Consider the following 21,243-nt stretch of genomic DNA (forward strand, 5'->3'; position numbering starts at 1 on the left):
GGGGGAAATGTATAGGATGAATACTTTTTTTAAAAAGCATTTTATCTACGAACAATAAACATTATTATTTTTCGTAATTCAAAGTTTTAGTCTCTTTTACGTCCTTCACACACCTACACAACCTCCTTGGGTTGCAAAGTTTTTTTTTCTTACCCCTTCTCTGAAAACACACAGTTCACTTCATCTATATTCATCTTCATTTGTAGCATGATGAGATGACGACAATTGTGGGTGTAGCACACAGGGAGATTTTGTGTAATACTTTTGTGACTACATTGAGCTATACAGGGACGACATGGGTGAAAATATTCGAAACAGCTCTCCGCGTGATATACAAACACACAAAGCCACAACTCAACTTTTCTCACACTTATTTTTTTTACTGTCAGGTTTGAACACACAAACACAAACATATGCACGCGCATTTACAATACTGCATTTATGTAGTATGTAACATTGTATTTATCTCTGTGTGTGGATGTGTGTGTGTGTGTGTGTGTGTGTGTGTGTACAGTCAAACAGACAGACCTCCAACTTAAAATAAGACGTTTAATGTTGTTTTTTTAAATAAAGTCTACATACTGCATGATGTAAATCTAGCAATAAATCTAAGCGTGTACATTTTCAACCAATTTAACAGCGTCTTTGTTCTTTTTTTTTTTGAAAACATTAGTTTGAAACACACTCGGTTTCTCATTTCAGCACCACCCAAGTGGACAGCGACACTTGTATAAAAAGACACGCTCACATCAAGTGTTAGCGTGTCTCCTCCCCTCATCATCATCATCATCATCATCACATCACATGTAAACCCAATGACGACCACCTTGGAATATACTCTTGACAAAGAATGCGTCAAGTGTGGAAAGTGACGACAAAGAAAACACGATTGTCGAGAGCACTGAACACACACACACACACACACACACACACACACACGCTTCACATCTGAATACCACGTATATACATGAAATGACAAAAGAATGTGTCATGACATACCTCCACAGGCTTTATGGCGGACGTCTGTACAACTGAACACACACACACACACACACGCACGCACACACACGCACACACGCACGCACACACACACACACACACACTCACACACCGAGAGAAGGTAGGGGAGAAATGTCAAACTGATGTACTAAACTGTTGAAACGACTCATTATGTCTTGCTGATTTTTTTAGCCACATTTATGAGAGGTTTTTTTTGTAAAGTTGCTGCATTGTTTGTGAGGCTGCAGGAGATTTCATTTCTTTCACTACATGCGCATCTTTTATGACCTCGTACGACTTTGTGGTAGTTGAAATGTAAATGTAATACTTTGTAAAAGTGAGTCAAAGATGGCAAGATTCATATTACAAATCAAAAGCTTGCTTTTGATTTCAAATGTGTTCAAGTGACATACTGTATATCACTTCAGTTTTTCACATTTTAATCATGTGCGACCAATGTACATGTTCGAATTCAGTCAATCCACAATATTTAAAACGTTACATTATCATGACGCTTTATGACTCATGACACACACTCTGTGTGTGTGTTGCACTTTCTTTTATTCTTTCTTAGAATTTTTTTTACTAATGTCATTATTGATGTAATCGTTGTCAATCCAATATATATATATATATATAAAACACACACACACACATCCAATTTTGTTCATACCAAAGAATTGAGCACACATCAAATCTGAGAAGTTAAAATATTCTCACACCTATTGTCTACGACAGGAGAAAAAAATAAGCAATCCTCAGGTAAACTAAGCCAAAATTTAATAAAAAGGGGACAAAAATCAAGCTAAATTTGAAAGGAGGAAAAAAAAACTCCACTTTTTGCCTGAGAACATATCAAATCACCGGAATGTAAATTAACTTATCAGCCACGGTTTTCTTTCTTTTTTTTTTTTACCTCTAAATACATTTTCACTTGCATATTACAGTTCAAAAAAATTCCTCAGTGTAAAGGTCAATTTAAATCAGTTTTGCGCATGAAAGAACACACACACCCTCACATGCAAAAAAACATTTAAAACTTGGTTCTAAATCCATAACAATCAGATGCAATTTTTTTTAATATCACATAAGCAGGTTCAATAATTATGAATAACCACATGACTGCAAACACAACTATGCTGCATTGTGCATTTTAGCCATTCCAATTCTTCAAGCATGTATTTATTCTCGATTCACGATTATTGTAATCAGTGAAAATTGATGAAAAATCAACCACATGCTGCTTCACTTAGAGAGCAGTCACGGGGAATGCAGCATGTGCCAAATACGGCAGCTGTTGTCACACGCGCACAAAAAAAATCGACCGCAAGCATCCAAGCAGTACCTGCATGCCCATGGTTATTTGAAACAGGGCATTGAAAGATGAGCCACATGCTGCTTCACCAAGTACAGCGCACAAAACGTCAGGCCACCTCACTGCAAACAAAATTGAGCGCTCAAGATCTGTTAGAAAAAAAAACGTTGCTGTACATGAAGGTGTCAACACCTTGAATACAGCGCTGCGGTACGGTTGCCGAGACAGTCCACGGGTTTCTTTGGAAAATGAATATTGAATGATATTTATAAACCGGAAGCCCATTTCTTGGTAGCTTTAACTAATCGGTAGGAATAGTTGTTTTTATTTTTTACCCCTTGTTGAATACAATTCTTGGCCCAACATGCTGAGTCAAATCCTCTACCCAATGTGTTGGATATAAACATCCATCCATCCATTATCTGAACTGTTTTATCCTCACAAGGAAGGCGGGCTGTGCTGGAGCCTATCCTAGCCATCATAGGGCAGTAGGCGGGGGACACCCTGAACTAGTTACCAGCCAATCGCAGGACACACAGAGACAAAACAACCATCCATGCTCACACTCACACCTTGGGACCATTTAGAGTGTTCATTCAGCCTGCCATGCATGTTTTTAGAATGTGGGAGGAAACGGGCTGCGATTGGCTGGCAACTGATTCAGGGTGTCCCCCGCCTCCTGCCCGAAGACGACTGGGATAGGCTCCAGCAACCCCCGCGACCCTAGTGAGGATCACGCGGTTCGGAAAATGGATGGATAGATGGATGGATGGGAGGACACCGGAGTACCCGGAGAAAACCCACACAGGCAGGGGGAGAACATGCAAACTCCACATAGGAAGGCCAGAGCTGAAATCGAACCCACGGCCTCTGCACTGTGAGGTCAACGCACTAACCACTCGATCACCGGCCCCCCCAGGTATAAATAACACAGCATTAAGTCTGTTTCAGATCCAGCGCTTCACTGAAAACAGTTGGGTGGGTCAAAAAGAACCCAATTCAGGTCAAAAGAAATGGACTAATCCACTACTCGGGACAATTTCACCCTTCTTTGTGTTTTGTTTTGTTTTTTTCTCCTGCAAAACACCCCCAATACGGGGTCATTTTGGACAAAACAACCCAGAAGTTTGGGTCAAATTGATATGAGGAAAATCAGGTGACCCCCTGCCCCCCCAAAAAAACGTGAGTGAAGCACACATGGTTGCAAGCTTCATTTGTTTTAGATTTTGCATTATGGTGACACTAGCTGGTTCGCCGCCCTCCGGGCGGCTCATCAGCTAGTTCCTGCGGAAGGCTGGTAAGGTGGGCCTTCGGCCCACAAAAATGTTGTTGCTTGGTTCAACTTTTTGTTCATCTTCATTGCTTATCGCGAAAATAAAGAGATGTTTAGCTCTACTTAATAACTAACAATTTCATTGCAATGTTTGTGGGTAGACAACATTTTTTCGCTAATATGCCCGCGCGATCGTAGTGAGCCACTGCCTGTGCGGCGCGGTGAAGTAGGTACGTTTTGAAAAGGGACAGACGGAAGGACAGACCGCGTGCGGGACGACGCGCAATATATATATAGATTTATTTGATGTCATAAAAATATTTTGGCTTTTTTTTCTTGATTTTTAATGGAATTATGACTTAACTCACAGGAGCAACATAAACTGGATCCTATTTATTTATCACATTCAGAATATCCATCCATCCATCCATCCATCCATCCATCATCTACCGCTTATCCGGGGCCGGGTCGCGGGGGCAACAGCTTTAGCAGGGAAGCCCAGACTTCCCTCTCCCTAGCTACTTCTTCCAGCTCTCCCCGGGGGATCCCGAGGCGTTCCCAGGCCAGCTGGGTGACATAGTCTCTCCAGCGTGTCCTGGGTCTTCCTCGGGGTCTCCTCCCGGTGTGACATGCCCGGAACACCTCACCAGGGAGGCGCTCAGGAGGCATCCGAATCAGATGCCCAAGCCACCTCATCTGGCTCCTCTCGATGTGGAGGAGAAGCGGCTCGACTCTGAGCCCCTCTCGGATGACTGAGCTTTTCACCTTATCTCTAAGGGAGAGCCCGGACACCCTGCGGAGAAAACTAATTTCAGCCGCTTGTATCCGGATTTCAGAATAATGGTTTGTATTTATGCCATATTTAAATCAGTTATAAAACACACACACAAAAACATTTAAAAGAATGTTCATATTTCTCGTGACTTGCTGCAAAGTAAACACTGCTGATCAATGTTTTCCCAGTAAACTATTTTTGTCATTCATCGGAGTGAAAATTAAATGTAAAAGCACAAAAAAAAATACACAAGGATTTATTGTGTGACTTTTCTTGAACACGTTTTTGTACATCACACTTGATGACAACATTGAGAAATATCCCCAAATGTTACCTTTTATAAATTATTTTATTTAAAGCGTATCAAAACCGTTTTATACACAGACGAAATTCAATGCACTTGACATCAACACAATACAACTCCCAAAAAGTGTCTTCATATTAATGAAGCTAAGTGACATACTGTCTGATCACGATTTTGCATCTTTTTTTTTCACCTATTCATTTTTGGACCAAAATATGACATCATATATTTCAAATGTCTCACTACTGACAAAATCAAAGCTATGAGACGGATTTGTTATCGAGGTACAAATTTGGGAGAGCTAAGGATCTCCTTTGGTGTTATATGATGGGAGTAGGGCAGGGGTGGGAAACCTGAGCAGCCATTTTCTCTGTCGAGGCTCCACTGAAAAGCAGGGGGAGGCTTTTTTTTTTCTTTTCTTATTTTGGGGGTGAGGGGGGTTAACAGCATGAAAAAGGCATTCTTAAGTGATGAAACGATGACATCAATACATTCATTCATACATTCATCGACACTCCTCAGCCCGGAGGCTCGTCACAACAAGATGGCCGACCAGCATCTTTTTTTTTTCCCCCTCCTGCCTTCTGCCACACACACACACACACACATACACAGACACACAATCTTAATTTGCTGATTAGGCCAATGCCAACATAAATGCAACATAGTATTTTCATGCGTCTTATTTCTTACATCAGTGGTTGGCTCCAAAAAAAAAAAAAAAATAGAATTTTGTTTTTTTTAAATCCAACCGCTGAAGCCAGTTTGGTTTAGCCACTGAAGTCTGCCACTGTGATTTGAAGACGTTTTTGAAGAGGTCATTTTGAGGCTAATTTTGCCCATTTTTGGTCTTTCAAAGTTAAACTGTGGCAAATTTTGCGGAGTACCCGGAGAAAACCCACACAGGGAGAACATGCAAACTCCACACAGGGAGGCCGGAGCTGGAATTGATCCACGAATATATTTCATTATTTAAAATAATGTCGGTTTTATATGGACACGATTTCATCCTCACAGAGCCTTTCCTTGCGATATCTTTTACACAGAAATTGTCGTTACTACAAAACTGACATCATTTTAGGTCACTATATCTCATTTTAGGTTTTAAAATGATGGCAAAATACATCATATTTATGGCAAAACCTCCTCTGGACCAATCACAAATGTAAGACGGTCCTCAAAGTGGTTTTTATACAAGGTACTGATGGGGGAAGAAAAAGTCGGGGCAACTGAACACTGTGTGGACAATAAAAATTTTACCTGTGTGACAAAGATGTCTCCTGTGTGTGTGTGTGTGTGTGTGTGTGTGTGTGTGTGTGTGTGTGTGTGTGTGTGTGTGTGTGTGTGGGTGTAGGCCTCCCGCTCAGGCGTATATAAAAAAAAATAGAGAGTGCTATGGAAAGAGAGATAGAAAGAGAGATAGAGAGAGAGATAGAGAGAGAGAGAGAGAGAGAGAGGCGAAAATAAGTGTGTGCTGTGAGTCACGACCCGGAGTGATGATACACTGCTTACACACATGCGCGCACACACACACACACACACACTACCCCCTTCCCCCCATTTTAATTGTCAAGTGACGTAGCGGGCCACCACTTTTGTCATCAAGGCCTCCAAGACGGTGAGGTATCACAAAAAAAAAACAAAAAACTGATCCTGCATTTAAAAACATACATGTAATCATAAGATCTAGAAAAAGGCTCATGTTCTTTAATGTTGTAAAATGAACAAGATCTGACCGATAAACAAGAGGCTGAGTGCATGCGCTTCTTCTTCTATTCTGTCATCATTTGGGGAAAAAAAAAATTGAATGGAAAAATAATCCACGATGATGAAATATGATGGAACACAAAGGAAAGTGGTCGAGAAAGCTGGATTTCTATATCTCCAGAGACCAAACTAATGTATTCGTAAGTGCCCACTCCCGCAGCGGCGCATACACCTCCCTCTTTCAGGTCCACCTCCCTGCGCTCGGCAAACAGCGCAGCCGAGCCGCACGCCCGCTGGATTGATGCCGTATACAAAAAAAAAAAAAAACAATCGACTCCTGAGTTTCAAATCTCGTGCTGACCGCTGCATCTGAAGACTGAATATTCAGACTTCGACAGTTGCCCAGGCAAATTTCAGTCATTTAGCGAATGCCAGGAGAACAGTTAAATTCAACCTGAACTTAAGTTGAGCGAATCCCTCATGTCAGAGTGTGACGTGTCATTAAAACCTGTATAACTGCACGCACATTTTTTTAAGTGACATATATACATTCTTCAGGGACTGCGGTCACTACAGCAGACAGTATATCATGTTATCAGGTTACAAGTTGTCATTATTGGTGCATGAAAGGGCTAAATACAATGAAGCAGGCGGATTTCAAGGAGAGTTTCAGCAAAAGTGTGCGACGAGAGCGACAATGACAAAAATGTTGCTGCTGGTGCCTTTGACACACAAACCAGCCAATTTACACAGAGACACGACAATGTGCAGTCTGGGAATTCAATGACATCAATGTCACTTGTTGTTTTTAACACAACAGGGTGGAAGAGGTGAGCGTCGAATGTGAAATTTGACACTCTTTCCACTTTTCTCTTTCACACCACTGCCAACCAACTTCTGTTATTTTGCGGGTATTCTTCGCTGAAAGGCCCGAAAAAAACATTCAATTACATTTTTGGCAGAATTCATCGATTTCAATGGGAATATCATTTTGATTAGCCGTATTGCATTCAACCCTGTACACTGTAAAAAACACACACACACACACACACACACACACACAATGTGTATTTTTGGGGGCAATTAAAACAGTAATGTAGGCTTGGTTCTGACAACTTTTATTTGTTTGTGGAAAGTGCGGGAAAGACACAACTAACATTAGCAAAATTTTGACTACTTTGTTGAATTGCCAAATTTAACCCTTTCAGGGGCAGCGATTACTACAGTGGACAGTTTAGCATGTTATCAGGTTACAGGTTATCATTATTGGTGCATGAAAGGGTTGTATTGAAGCTTGTTGCCTTGAAATTTTGTGTTCAAAACCATTTTTTTATGGTTTTTCTTTTTGGACAGTGTAGCCCAGAGGTGCCCAAACTTTTTGGACCGAAGATCTACTTTTCGATCAACCAACCTGCCAAGATCGACCCGTTCAAGCGCACGCGCGCATACGCACGCATGCACGCACGTACACACGCACACCATGATGAGCCATAGCCTGACGCTGAAGAACGCCACGCACTTAGGCAGCCTGTTAACGATCGTAGCTCACGCGTACCGTTTTGAAATGCTTCTCTCGGCCCTCCAAATTCCCATATCTTTGCCCGTCCCCTCGGTGAATTGTACAAAACAAACTCTGAATGAGAATAATGATCACATCAAAGATATAGCGCAACAACTCTGATCACGAGCTGCAACTGCAGACCGCTAACAACTTCCCAAGATGACCTTCTTTATTTGATTTTCTTTTTTAAATACTTTTTATGAAAGTGAGACCGATTGAATGATTAAGGCGCAGTGTGCATTAACACAAAAAATATATTACTAGCATGCACAGAAAATGTTTTTTGGGGTTTTTTTCCCCTCTCCACCCCTCGGCTCGACTTGGGACCAGTCTTTGATCTACTGGTCAATCGCGATCGACATCATGGGCACCCCTGGTGTAGCCTATACAAAATATTGTAGCATAGCATAACACACATGATGTTGGAAAGCAGTGCATGGTGTCATTTTTTTGGGAAAGAATTCCGAGCAAGTGGGACACTTATGATGCTGATTTTCACACAGCGGTTCAGGGACAGACAATGACTGGGTGTCAAAATATTTTGGAGGATTCCAGATTAAATTCTTCCGAAAACACATTACTGTCATCATTCGCCATATTACCAGTGGTCGTACCGTGCAAACATCCAACAACATCCAACCAACAACCAAATTTACCAAATAGACAATCTCCGGTCGCTTTGAAATAGTCCGGTTGTCACATAACGTGGTGTCTAGATCTTTCCTTGATTCCCTACTAAATTCTTTCAAGCTAGGAAGTAGAAGAAATGAAGTCAATAAAATCAACGCACTCAACAACAACAACAGAACGATGTGTCTGTCTGAAATTTGTCATACTGCACATGCAATACGTTTGAAAACATCTGAACATTTTCTTCCCAATTGTTCACCTGCGTCATTTGCCTTAAAAGAGGAAATACAGATATACGATACAATTAATATCATAGCGGCATATTAAAGAGGATGAAAAAAAAGTGTCCTGTGTCCCACACAAGCAACGCAATATGCAATCTTCCTTGTTTTCTCACATTTGTAATTACCGGTACTGTCTCGCCGTGAAAAGACTATTTTGTGGGACTTTCAGCAAAAACAAAATACAAAAACACCTTCCGAGCCGCTTGATCCTCACTAGGGTCGCGGGGGGTGCTGGAGCCTATCCCAGCTGTCTTCGGGCAGTAGGCGGGGGACACCCTGAATCGGTTGCCAGCCAATCGCAGGGCACACAGAAACGAACAACCATCCACGCCCACACTCACACCGAGGGACAATTTAAAGCGCCCAATCAGCCTGCCATGCATATTTTTGGTATGTGGGAGGAAACCGGAGCACCCGGAGAAAACCCACGCAGGCCCGGGGAGAACATGCAAACTCCACACAGGGAGGCCGGAGCTGGAATCGAACCCGGTACCACTGCACTGTGAAGCCGACGTGCTAACAACTGGACTACCGGGCCGCCCCAGGGGAACGGAATACAAAAAGAAGTAGAAAGAAAAAAGAAGAGTTGTTCATTGTTTTGTAAATATTGAACGTTGTAATTGTATTAGTCTTACTGCTATTCTTTATTTATTTGAATACATTTTATTAATGATATACTGTACTATACTATACGATATACTATAAATATACTGTACATGTCTCATTGCTTGTTGTTATATTTCCAGCGCAAGGTGTCAGCGCAAGTGTGTTGTGACGGGACATGTTTGGTTTTGGTGCGGGGGCTGGAGAGGGCTTCATGTGCTGCTCACACCGGCAACAAAACATTTTGGACAATTTTCCATTACATTTAAGAGCAAACAAAAAATTGACACAAACACGCTCCTTCGCTTGGGTTGTTCATGATTTATGCGCAGTAAGCTCTCCCCAAACTCTTTTTTGGGGGGGTCAGAAATGACTAGATTTTGTACCAAAAACAAGACTGTGTTTTGAGCACAAAACTTTTAATTTATTTATATTTCAGAAAGTATTTGTTTCCTTTTATTCGTAAATGCTGCGGGAAAAAACACACACTATCCTCCTGATATAATTATAACTATTTGTTTTATAACTATCAGATCAATTTTACAGAGACCAGTTTTTTTTCTTTAGGTCCTACGAAATTGCTTTCATCACGATTAATATTTTTCATTGGCTATATGTGACCTGACAAATATTATATGGAATGATATACAGTATATGATGTCCATGTTGCTCAAAATGAGTCGCCGCTAACATCCTGACATAAGATGGTTTCTAACTTGCTTGTACAAGTTCCTACTTCATCAATATCCGGTTCTTTTATCTACAGCAGGGGTGCTCATTAGGTAGATCCTGATCTACCGGTAGATCTAAGAAAGGTCCCAAGTAGATCTGAGGACTGTCGAGGAGAAAAAAAACAAACAACCATTTGTGTGTCTTTGTAGATGTTAATAATATATTTTTGTGTTAATGTAAACTGCACCCTAATCAGCTTATCAGTCTAATTTTTACCCAAAAAATATTTAAAAATAAAATAAAGCAGGTAAATCTTGAATTTACGGTGGCGGAAGTTGTTAGCTCTCAGCAGTCTGCAATTGCAGCTCGTGATTAGAACTGTTGCACTTTATCTTTTATCGTCATTATTCTCATTCAGAGTTTGCTTCGTGTACAATTCACCGAGGGTACGAGCAAAGAATAGGAATCTAGGAGGGCCCAGGGAAGCACTTTGAAACGGTACGTGTGAGCTACGATAGTTAACAGGCTGCAAAAGTGCGTCGCATGCCTCAGTTTCAGGCTGTTTCTCATCAGGGCGTGTGTGTGTGTGCGCGTGCGTGAGTGCGTGTGCGCGCGCGCGCGTCCCGGTAAGGGTAGATCCCGGGAGGTTAGTTGATCGAAAAGTAAGATCTTCGATCCAAAAAGTTTGAGCACCCCTGATCTACAGTAAGGTTTGAATTTGCTCATGCAGCTCACACAAGCAGGAATCAAAATATTCAATGTTGTGGAAATTAGTCCAATTACAAATAGAAAAAAAACTATTTTAAACACATGCTGTCAGATATTTTCGACTATTTTTGACTGGAATTGAAAATAGATTAGCAGTGTGACAAACGACCACTTTCTGCTTTACATACGCGGACAAGAAAATAAACGGTGGAAAGATGTACCATTTTATGTAGCGCTTCACTTTTTTGCATCATTCACAGTATAATTGATATTTTTATCATTGAAGGATTAACTAACACAGACACACACCAGATATGCAAAGCTGTTTTGGTCACCTATCACTGAATTGCTGTCAGTTCCTCTGAGAATGAGGTTGGCTATTTAACAAAAAGTTACACGCTGCAATAAGTGGAAAAGCGACAGATTTTTACACTACTTGAAAAGAAGTTATGTCTTCCATGAATGCTTTCAAAAATAAAAAGTAAAACAAATCAATTGTGAGGAGGGAAAATTTGCATTGTTGTAACAAAGGCAAGTGGCCAATTAGAACTCTCCTCTAACTGAGCTTTAAAAGAATCTCTAACAAAAAAAAGGTGGGAAAAAATCTGGGGAAATATTAGCGTAGCAAAAATTCTCTCAAAGTAGATTTTTGGGGATATAATATTAGAAGCAAAGCGTGTCAGCCATATTTGTGGAGCGTCTCGCAAACCAGTCCGTGAATATGGATGATTTTTTTTTTTTTGGAGCTACAGTAAAAATGTGCCGGATTCAAAAAAATTTTTTGTGTGCTATGAGCAAAGAATATCTTCATCATTGCCTATTATAAGTTCTTGCAAGGTTGCTAACATTGTCAGCCATTTTTGTGGCACGGGGGTTACATTTTGTTAATAAATAACAAGATGGACTGTAAATTTGTTACATAGGGCGTAAAATGCTCTTCTGAAATCGGGTCACATTAGCAATGCAACACGTCAGTCGTATTTGTCGAGTCTTTAACCACGTCGTGTATGTATTCGATGATGGAAGAAGAAAATACAAGTTGTGGGGCAAAATTAGCAGGGCACCATGTCATCCATATTTGTGGAGCGTCTTGCTTTCAGTTACGCCGGTAAATAGGCTATGATTAGTAACATTACTTGTTATGTTAAAATGTGCTTATACGAGTGTCTTAGAGGTTCTCACCAAATTTAGCACTTTTTTTTCAGAAACAGGTGCATTCGGTGTAAAAACTGGCCCCATCTTCATTTTTGTTACGGGGCCAGTCCGGTTTACCATTTTGATCATTTGGCGGACTGCGCGGTGCCATGATGGGCGTTACGGCGCAGTGAGGGCGTTTTCGTTTACACCCCCCCAGCGCACTTGACAATTTGGTGACAGTAAGTAGATGAGCTAAGAGCAGGTCTAAGTTGTGGCGCAGGTGGCGTGAGGCGACTATGTTGGATTTGATCGAAGCGCAGGCAGACAGATTCTGCGCTCCGTTGATATGTAGGGAGGATGTCATCGTATTTCATTCGTCAATGTTACAACAGCGTGCATCAGAACTCTCTGAATATTTGTCGAAACCAATTTATTGAATGCATGATTACTTATTATATTAGCACCATCAGAAATAATCATAATGAAAGATTGTCCTGGTACCTGAAATTCCATAATTGAATTGCTGATGCTATTTAATCCTTTCATGTCCCCTATAACCTGGTAACATAATAAGCTGTCCACTGTAGTACCACTGTCCCTGAAAGTATTTTTTACAAAAAAACGATCGTGTGTTCAGATCAGTGATTATCTAACTGATTGGTAATATTCTCTCGTTTACTAAAAGGTTTTGGTGGAGACCAACACCTCACATTTGTTGACCTACACAGAGCTCGGGAAAACATGCGTTTGTCCGTTGTTGGACGCTGGTGCCGGAGTGTGAGGTTATTGCAAAGTAGATAATTGTGAAAAAGTTCATTGTAGAGCATGAAAGTATTTTTTAGGAGAGCCTAAAATTGCTCCTAAAATTGCTGTGTATGGCAATAAGAGCCGGGAACGATTTCAAGTGAGACACGTTGGTGATACGTTTATGGAATCATTATGTCGGATACGAGAGGAAGTAAATGTATATTTAATTGAGACCTAGCGGAAAATAGATTTGCTGTTGTTGACCTCCAGTTTATCTACAGGATTAAATTGAGATGCAGTGTTGGAGAGAATAAAGAACGTGAAGTTTTGTGTAACGCGAAGTTAAGAACTGATTATTTTGTACTTGGATCATTTTGGTCCTCAACCATATGTCACGTTGTTCCTGATGGATCAGAGTGCGCTAAATCGAGGTCTGGTGCTTTGGACATTGGATGATTCCACGCCACCCCAAAGGAGGAGCGGACTTGTTTATGTCATTTGTATGATATTGAAAATGAAAGCTTTTCATTTTTTTGGTTTGTTTTATTATTGTCGACGTCACGTATATATGTTTGCAATGTCGGAGGAAGAAAGACTCAAGTTTGGTTATTTTGTTGTAATAACCAACTGCAGCTCCTTACCACTGTTCTTATTTTGAAATGTTTGTGCTTGACTGTTTGTCTCATTCAATAAACAGCCGAAAGTGTATCTGCACTCCTTGCCTTCGTGCGAAGGTATTACAGCAGCCATCAACGTCGGTCACTAATCAGAAATAGCGATAGTGGCCAAGTATGCTAAAATAACACGAGGAATTGTATCTGTATTTGTCAGTTGTTGGAGCCACTCTTGAGCCCAACAGCACACGAAACTTCACAAACACAAATTTAGCGTGTATTCATTTGCCAATTTGTAAAAAAACGGACAAATTACTTGCATGCGCATGTGAATTTTGGGCTTGTTTTAGAAATTCTCATGTGTTCTCAACTTATCCTAGAAAGTCACCATGTACAATTGGATGTTACAAGCAGAAAATAATTGTCCTAAAATTATTTGATTTTAGGGACCTGACATTTGTTACTTATAACAGCAAGCAAGAGAAATTTCACAAACTCAAACACAAAGGCAGGTGTCAAATTCAAATTTCTGATTCAGCCCACTAAAGCAATTCAAGTCTAGGGGCTACTTTATGCATTTTGTTTGCATGGGTTTGTTCTTGTGCTTTGGGCTGGAAAAACTGCACCAAAATGGCTACATTTCTTCATTTTTAATAAAACTGTGAGGCAGTTTCCCCACTAAATGCCTTCAACATACAGTATATTGAACGGCAGTTGCATACAGTGATGACTAAACATACAGGACTGGATTTGTTTTCGTTTTGTTTTGTTTTTTTTCATTTCAGCCGAAAACTGTAACAAAGTAGCCATTTTCTTGACTTTAAATATAAATTACAAGCATTTCTCACTACATCTCTTCTTAATATACATTTCACTGCAATTATAAACTGAGGTGATCGATTTTATGACTGAACCTGTTTGTTCTTATTTTGGCAGTAACTCTCAACCAAACTTGCTAATTTCGGTCACTTTTGACAGACGTTTCAAGCATGTTTTCATTTCATGCGGTCTTTTCATAAAGGGAACAATAAGTGTACTAATCTTAGACTGAAGGTGACTTTGCATTTATATAACGACAACGTGGCCCGTGACAAAAATGACTTTGAGACCCCTCCTCGAGCACAATTAAACTCCGCATCTCTCAGTACGTGGGACCAGAAAGAGCTCACTCACTAAACTTAGCCTTTCCGTTTTCCATTGGTTACGTAGCTATGCCAAAGCGTTTTTTTTTCTCAATTAGTAGTTAGAGTATCAGAAATCGTGTGTGTCGGGCACGCGCACATACACGAACGCACAGTTTGGTTCGCGGCGTCCATTTTGTTGCCATCTGACCGTCAACCAGTACGACTTTATTTCATTTAATCCGACTACTGTACCCTCCTACACAACTGGAGTTGATTGAAGTTGATCTCAAACTATACAGATGTGGTGGAGACAAACTCGTGATGACACGCGCAGCCTCGAACCTTCCCGGGGTTTGCGCAATTACCTCGACGACGTCACTGTCAAAAATTGTGGCTCACCCGTGCGCGTCTGGATCGGCCTCCTGGTCGTGGTCTTCGGGTCTGGTGTTTCCTCCTCACCTGCGAGACAGACAAACGGCACCGTGAGAAGTTTTTGCGAGCGCATGTTTTGCACCCCGGTTTGTCTATGACGTCACTCAATTCGAAGAGCTCATCTGTTTGTTTCACGCACGTCCATCCTTTTTGTCACGTGGGTGTCTTTCAAAGCATTGCTGGAGGTCAATCGTGGGGTTATTTGGGCCTATGTTTGAAAATTTTTAGTACCCTTGTTTAAAGAACTTAAAATGCCATCGTCGTGATATTCTCGCTGTGTTTGTCACGTGTCTTTTTTAATACGATGCACTTGAAGTGGCGACGTAGGGGTGTTTTCATCTTTCATGTTTTTTTGGTACCAGCCTGTTAAAAATCTCGCCAGGTAACTAAACTTTTTGTGCGGTTGCCACGTGTCATCGTCAATGTAAGGGTTTTAAAAAAAACTTAACGTGGTGGTGTTTTATTGTGTTTAACTGTTTGTATGTTGTTTTAAATGTCTTTGTGTTTACACACACACACACACGTCAGATTTTTACTTTTGATGCACAAGCCCATCGTATAAGCAGCCGGCGGTTGTTTTTGAAGTGCACTATATAAAATATAGTAGCCCTTGTCATAATGAAATCATATTATCAATAACCGTTCTGCATTTTCATCATGGGGAGTGCGGCTTCAGATTTTTCTCGGTACCCCTTTGCCCTCATCATATCTCATCACTCAACTTTGTCTGCCACGTGTCTCCCCCCCCCCCCCAAATACAATGTATTGCTGTTTACAGTGCCCCCCATCCCCTTCATTATATCAATACATTTCAGAATTTTGAACATGGGGACTATTGTTTACCCCCTTTTGGCACTATTCTGCTGGACACCACACGCACTTAATGTTGTTGATGAGGACGATGGCGGGTGGACGGGACAGGTGACGTCACTAAGCGACCAATCACGCCGCTCTTGTGACTTTTTTTTTTTTGTTGACGTCTGTGCACGCCACGCGGGATCGGTGGGACGGAGCGGTGCGCTCGCGTGCACGTTGTTGTTCAAAGGGCCACCTCAACATCTTACGCGCTTATCGTTGCTCACTTTAAATGCTGCACTTTTTTTGAATGGGTCAGGTGGTGGTCGTGGGGTGCACACGTGTACTTGTGGGGGGGGGCTGAAAGAGGGAGGGGGATGCTTGAGGTGCGTTCACTTCTATTCATAAAACACGATTGAGAGTGGGGGGGGGGGCTTATTGTCACACACCTTTTTTTTGCGACCTTCTTGTTATGTTTGCTTCTTTGCTATAGAACAACATGTTGCACGTCAGAAGTCATAGGAAAAGAAATTCAAGAAATAATATGAAAGATAAAAGAATAACACGAAGGTTTGTATGGAGGAAGTGTTATGTTTTGATTTTTAAACAATCAAATATAGGATCAATTTGACCCGCAACATTACAGGAGGAGCGGGGCGGGGGGGCTGAAGGGAGGTCCAAACAAAGTTCCTTTAAAAGGAGTTTAGTGTGTGTTTGACTTACAAAGTTGATGTGTTTTTGTCGAACTAAATAAAATATTCTTACAGTGAAGCATGCAGGAGTTAGAGTAAAAGTCAAGTGGTATTTATAAAAAAAGTGTGTGAAGGAGCGTGGGGGGGTGTAATTAAAGCCTACAATAAGATGACGAAATAATGTGCAGGGGTTCCACTTTGCTGCAAACAAGACGGGTAAGGTAGACAAGAGCATGAAGAATGAAAAAAAACGACACAAGAAAAAAAAGAACAACAAAAAGGAAAAAGAAGTAAGCGAGGAGCGTGTCAGGGGAAATTCCACGAGTGGCCGCGATGAAATCCAGCCTCCTGATGTGTCGTCGATGTTGTCGGCGGCGAGCGCGCCCCCCGCGAATGCTTTTTGGGGTAAGGGCTTCCCAGATGCATTGCTCAGAACAGCAAGCCCAGACCGCAAAAAGATTCACGAAGGGCAATTTCTTTGTTGTTGTTGTCGTCCCCCCCACCCCCTCTCGGGTGCTCCTCCGTGACTTCTCCTGCCGTGAATCTCCCCCTCGCTCTCCTGCACTCCACTCGAGTGTATCTCCAGCTCTATTCGCCATCACACACGCGGATACACACACACACACACACAGGCGCGCGCGCCCGCATGTACGCGCTCATAAATGAAAATAGGAATAAGGAAGGGGAATCTCCGCGATTTGAGAGCTGTCCGTGGTTCTTTTCCTTCTCCTCTAAACTGCAAGTTGTTTGCACGTCACTGTGCATGCATTCCCTTAAATTTCGCCTCCCTTCTCTCTGTATAGTGTTCGATGAGATGATGCTGCTGCTGCTGCTGATGCTGCTTCTGCAGCCGCTCCGTGCGAGGAGGGAGCCAGGCTGTAGACTGCTGGCAATAAATAGAGAGCAGGGAAGGCGTGTGATTGGTGCGCGGGCGAGCTCGTCATCAGCCAATCGCAGCCTCGTTCGCACAGGGACCCCCCTTTTTGAAAAAAAAAACTGAAAGGAAAAGAAAAAAGAAATTGGGGGGTGGGGTGGGATGACGGATGTGTGTGCGTGTCTGTGTGTGTTGGAGAACCAATTTGTGATCAATATCAATGATAGAGGATCGGGCTATTTTCTTAACACATGCAAATTAAATTAAGAGTTAGACAGGAGGGGAGGGGGAGGGAGGACAGCTAAACCAATCAAAACCCTGCAATGCAATGTGTCCACACAGCATCCAAACAATGCTCGTGCATGGGGGGTGGGGGGGGGGGGGGCTTAATAAACTTACCTGCTTCCACCCCCCCTCAAAAAACAAACAAACAAACAAACAAGCTCGTTACTTGATTTCGGTTTCATTTTGGACATGGTTGGACTTCGGCTCTGATGGTAATGGTGGTCTTTTTATTTACTAGCCAGTCAGTCACGATTCTCCCCCCTGCCGTCTGGGCTTATGCACAGTGACTGCCTCTCTCCTGACGCAGCCAGCCAGCGCGCACGCTACTCACGTCACGACGGAGCGGGATGAGATGTGCATCCCCCCCCCCCCCACTTTTTTTTCGTCCCTTCCTTCCTTTCCGCGCAGCTTTCCCGCGCTTTGCCTGATGCAGAATGAATTAAAAAAAATAAAGTAAGAAAAAGAAAAGAGGGGGCATGGAAGAAATAAAGAGGAGGGGTAGTTCGGGTGGCTATCACCCCCCTTTCTCTCGCCATTCACTTGGCGCGCTCATTCGCACTGAACTCGGTTGGCGGAAACAGCAAAACTCGCAAGAATCTTCCTCTTGCGCGCCCTGCTGGTCACCTGAGGGAAGAACCATAGTGATGGCAGCTTGCCGAGTTCAAGATGGAGAGTTCGGCACGGGTGGTCGGAAAATTTGATGCCACCGGCCCCAATGATTGAACGCGCAGGAAACGGATGGGACATTTGAATTGGAAGATAACTTGGAACGGCGGAGGCCGAATATTCTCCTCGGGGAAAATCTCTTTCTCACACGCGTTGAAAATAAGCTCACTACTGCCACTTGGCGTGCGATCAGCACCACTGATGATGGACAGCTCCCGGATCTCCCCTCTCCCACTGCGGCTCCCTTTTCTTCCTCTGCCCCCCCCCCCCCCAGCCCTCCTCCATGCTTGTATGAGTGTGTACCTCCTCTTTAAAAATAAGAAACCGGGGAACCCCCCGCACCCGATCTCTCTCTCTCTCTCTCTCACGCACACACTGAATAGAGACAGAACAGACAAAGGGGAAGGGAAGGGGTGGGGGTGGGGTGTCCTACAGCGTGGTAGGAGCTGGGGAGAGGGGGGATTCCAAGCCTGCAGGAAGTGTGCGCGATTGTCATTCCCGCACACGACACACGAGACTGGGTGAAAAGGAGGGAAAACCAAAGAGGTACAGCATGCACGTTCAATATCACTCACCTGGCTGCGTTCGTGTACAGCGCCTAAAAAGAAAAATACATTTGGTTAAGGTTTTATTTGATTTTTTTTTATTTCAAGCCCTGAAGAAAACATCTGCAAGTTTTCCCCGGGATCACCTTACTGACACCGCGCTCCCCCCTCTTCTTCTTTTTATTTTTTTTACATCGCTATTTGGGGAACATGCAAAACTATCTAGTCTATTTGTAGCAGAAGGGAGGCATGTTCCGTGAGGCTTCATGCAAATGAGCCCTCCACAAGTGTGCACGAACGCCGCCGCCGTTAGTTGCACAAATGCAGCGATGTTTTTTGTTTTTTGGGGGGTTGATGTTGTCTCTCCGCCAAGCAACTCCAAACATCCACCAAACCGATGATGATGATGATGATAATGATGACGATGATGAAGAAGGCACATTCTACCTGGCACGACGCTCCTCCACAAGTGGAACTGCCGTTTCTCTCTTTCTTTTTTGTTGTTGTTTTGCTATAAAAACAAACCCTCTCGCGTATAGGCGAGCAAAATTTGTAAAGCTGCTTTGCTGACGAGACTAGAAGCAACCCCTATGCAAAAAAAGAAATAAATAAAAAGCAGTTTTTCTTTTTTTGAGGTGGGTGGCTGAGGGGGGTGAAGGGCTGCGTCAGTTACTAGGCATTGACGTCACGTTCAGATTCTCTCACTTTTTTTTCTTCCCCCCGCCCCGTGGAACCTGCTTGGAAAGATCCTGCTTGCTGCTGCCATCCTGCGTATATGTTGGGGGGGAGGGGAGGCGGGACGACGACGGACTACCCAAAAAAAAAAAAACACTCAAATATGGATCTTGTAGATCTTCAGCTGTGCTTCTAGATTTGTAAATAAGAATAATTCTAAAGAACTCACGTAGTTGTTCTGTGTAAACAGCTGCGTAGACGTAATTCTTAACTTCAAAAAATCAAAGCAACATCATGCCAGCTAGACACGCGTGGAATTGCACACGTGGATGCTTTTGGAGGGGTGACGAGTGGTGTGGTTGAAAGTAACAAAAGGTGGTTCCGACAAAAGGTGGGGGGGGGGGGGGGTAAGGGGGAGCAAAAGGGCTGCGCCCGTCGCATCGGTTGGCGCTATTTTTAGCCTTGCCTGTGGGCCAACTGTACGCGGCAAGTGTGAGGGGACGCGCACGCGCATATCATGAAAAATACACGTCAGTCTTACTTGCTTTCCTTTGATGCCCCTCCTCCCCATTACCCGAGGGACAACAAGAGCCAATGGGATAAGTGTGTGACGTCACCGCGGACACACACGCAGGACACTTCACGGGGTGGGGGGCGAGCGGGGGAGAAAAAATGTCCTCAATCAAGCACGGAACACGCTTATCAATGGGACTTGCAGCCCCGAGGGCAAAGGTGCAGTGCTGGGGTGTGGCCGCATGGTGTCGACAAACTCGAACGAGAAGTAAGACCAAAAATTCGACAGAAGAAGAAAACAGTTGCAAACGTCACCATGTACGTTTGGTTGGAGGCAATGACAAATTAGGAAACAATATACAAATATTTTACAAATAATAATAAGTATTAAGATATGTTTGCTCAGGTTAAGAGGAGTAGTGTTAAAACTCGAAATATTTAAACAAAACAACACCTTTAAAAGCAAGAGAAAAAACATCTAATTACAAAAATAGCAATGTTATATTAAAATTCAGTGGGGGGGATGAAAATATTGGACAAAAAATAATTACTTGGAAATATTTCAACCACACGGTGCATTTGGCAAGAAAATTGAACATTTATCTTTCAATAAAATAAAGAAAAATACAGTAAATTAAATATGACAAGAATAAAATATTAACACTGAGACAAATGATTAATAATTGAATCACACGATATCAATATATTCTTCAGCCTTTGAATAAAATAAGAAAAGGAAATTGTAGAAATACATTTCCAAGAACATTTACAAAAAGAGAAATTATTGCCAAAAAATATCATTTACCCTCCTTCAAACACAGATTAAATGAATATTTTTAAGGCGCTTTAGTATAAACAAAATACTAAAAGCAAGGAAATACAGTAATGGATCTTTTTTTTTCTTATAAAACAAAAAGAAAACAAGATCTTCCAAATTTCACTGAAAATAACTTGAGAATTGTTACATAACAACATAGTGCCCTCAAATCTTGGTTGCAAAGGATGCTCTTTGGGACATTGTAAAATTAAAAACCGAAGTATTCAATTTCATGGATGAAAAAATTGTTAATTCCCGCCATCCACTGACTTGCGTTACAAAACAATCACGTGGAAGAATCAAGAGGGCTGGCGCAGCCCACCCCACGCTTTACTCAATGTTCCACGGCAACCTGCTGCTGCTGCTGTTGACTTTCTTACTTTACTGCTGACTTTTTACAACGCTTATCTATGCATTGGTTTTAAAGACGAGGGTTTCACATTTTTTCAAAGCAAAGCACTTAGATACAATAAAGTTGTGTGAAACAGACAAATGT

General features: G+C 42.2%; 1 long non-coding RNA gene across 1 annotated transcript; it reads right to left on the reverse strand.

Moving 5' to 3' along the window:
* Nucleotides 1-5,396: 5,396 nt before the first annotated feature.
* LOC127597477 (uncharacterized) lies at nucleotides 5,397-7,291 on the reverse strand. The gene is made up of 2 exons (XR_007961662.1): nucleotides 6,257-7,291; nucleotides 5,397-6,216 (listed from the first exon to the last, which is right to left on the reverse strand). It is a non-coding gene; the product is annotated as an uncharacterized LOC127597477 (long non-coding RNA).
* Nucleotides 7,292-21,243: the final 13,952 nt, after the last annotated feature.

The sequence above is a fragment of the Hippocampus zosterae genome, chromosome 3 (assembly GCF_025434085.1).
Source record: "Hippocampus zosterae strain Florida chromosome 3, ASM2543408v3, whole genome shotgun sequence".
Taxonomy (NCBI): domain Eukaryota; kingdom Metazoa; phylum Chordata; class Actinopteri; order Syngnathiformes; family Syngnathidae; genus Hippocampus; species Hippocampus zosterae.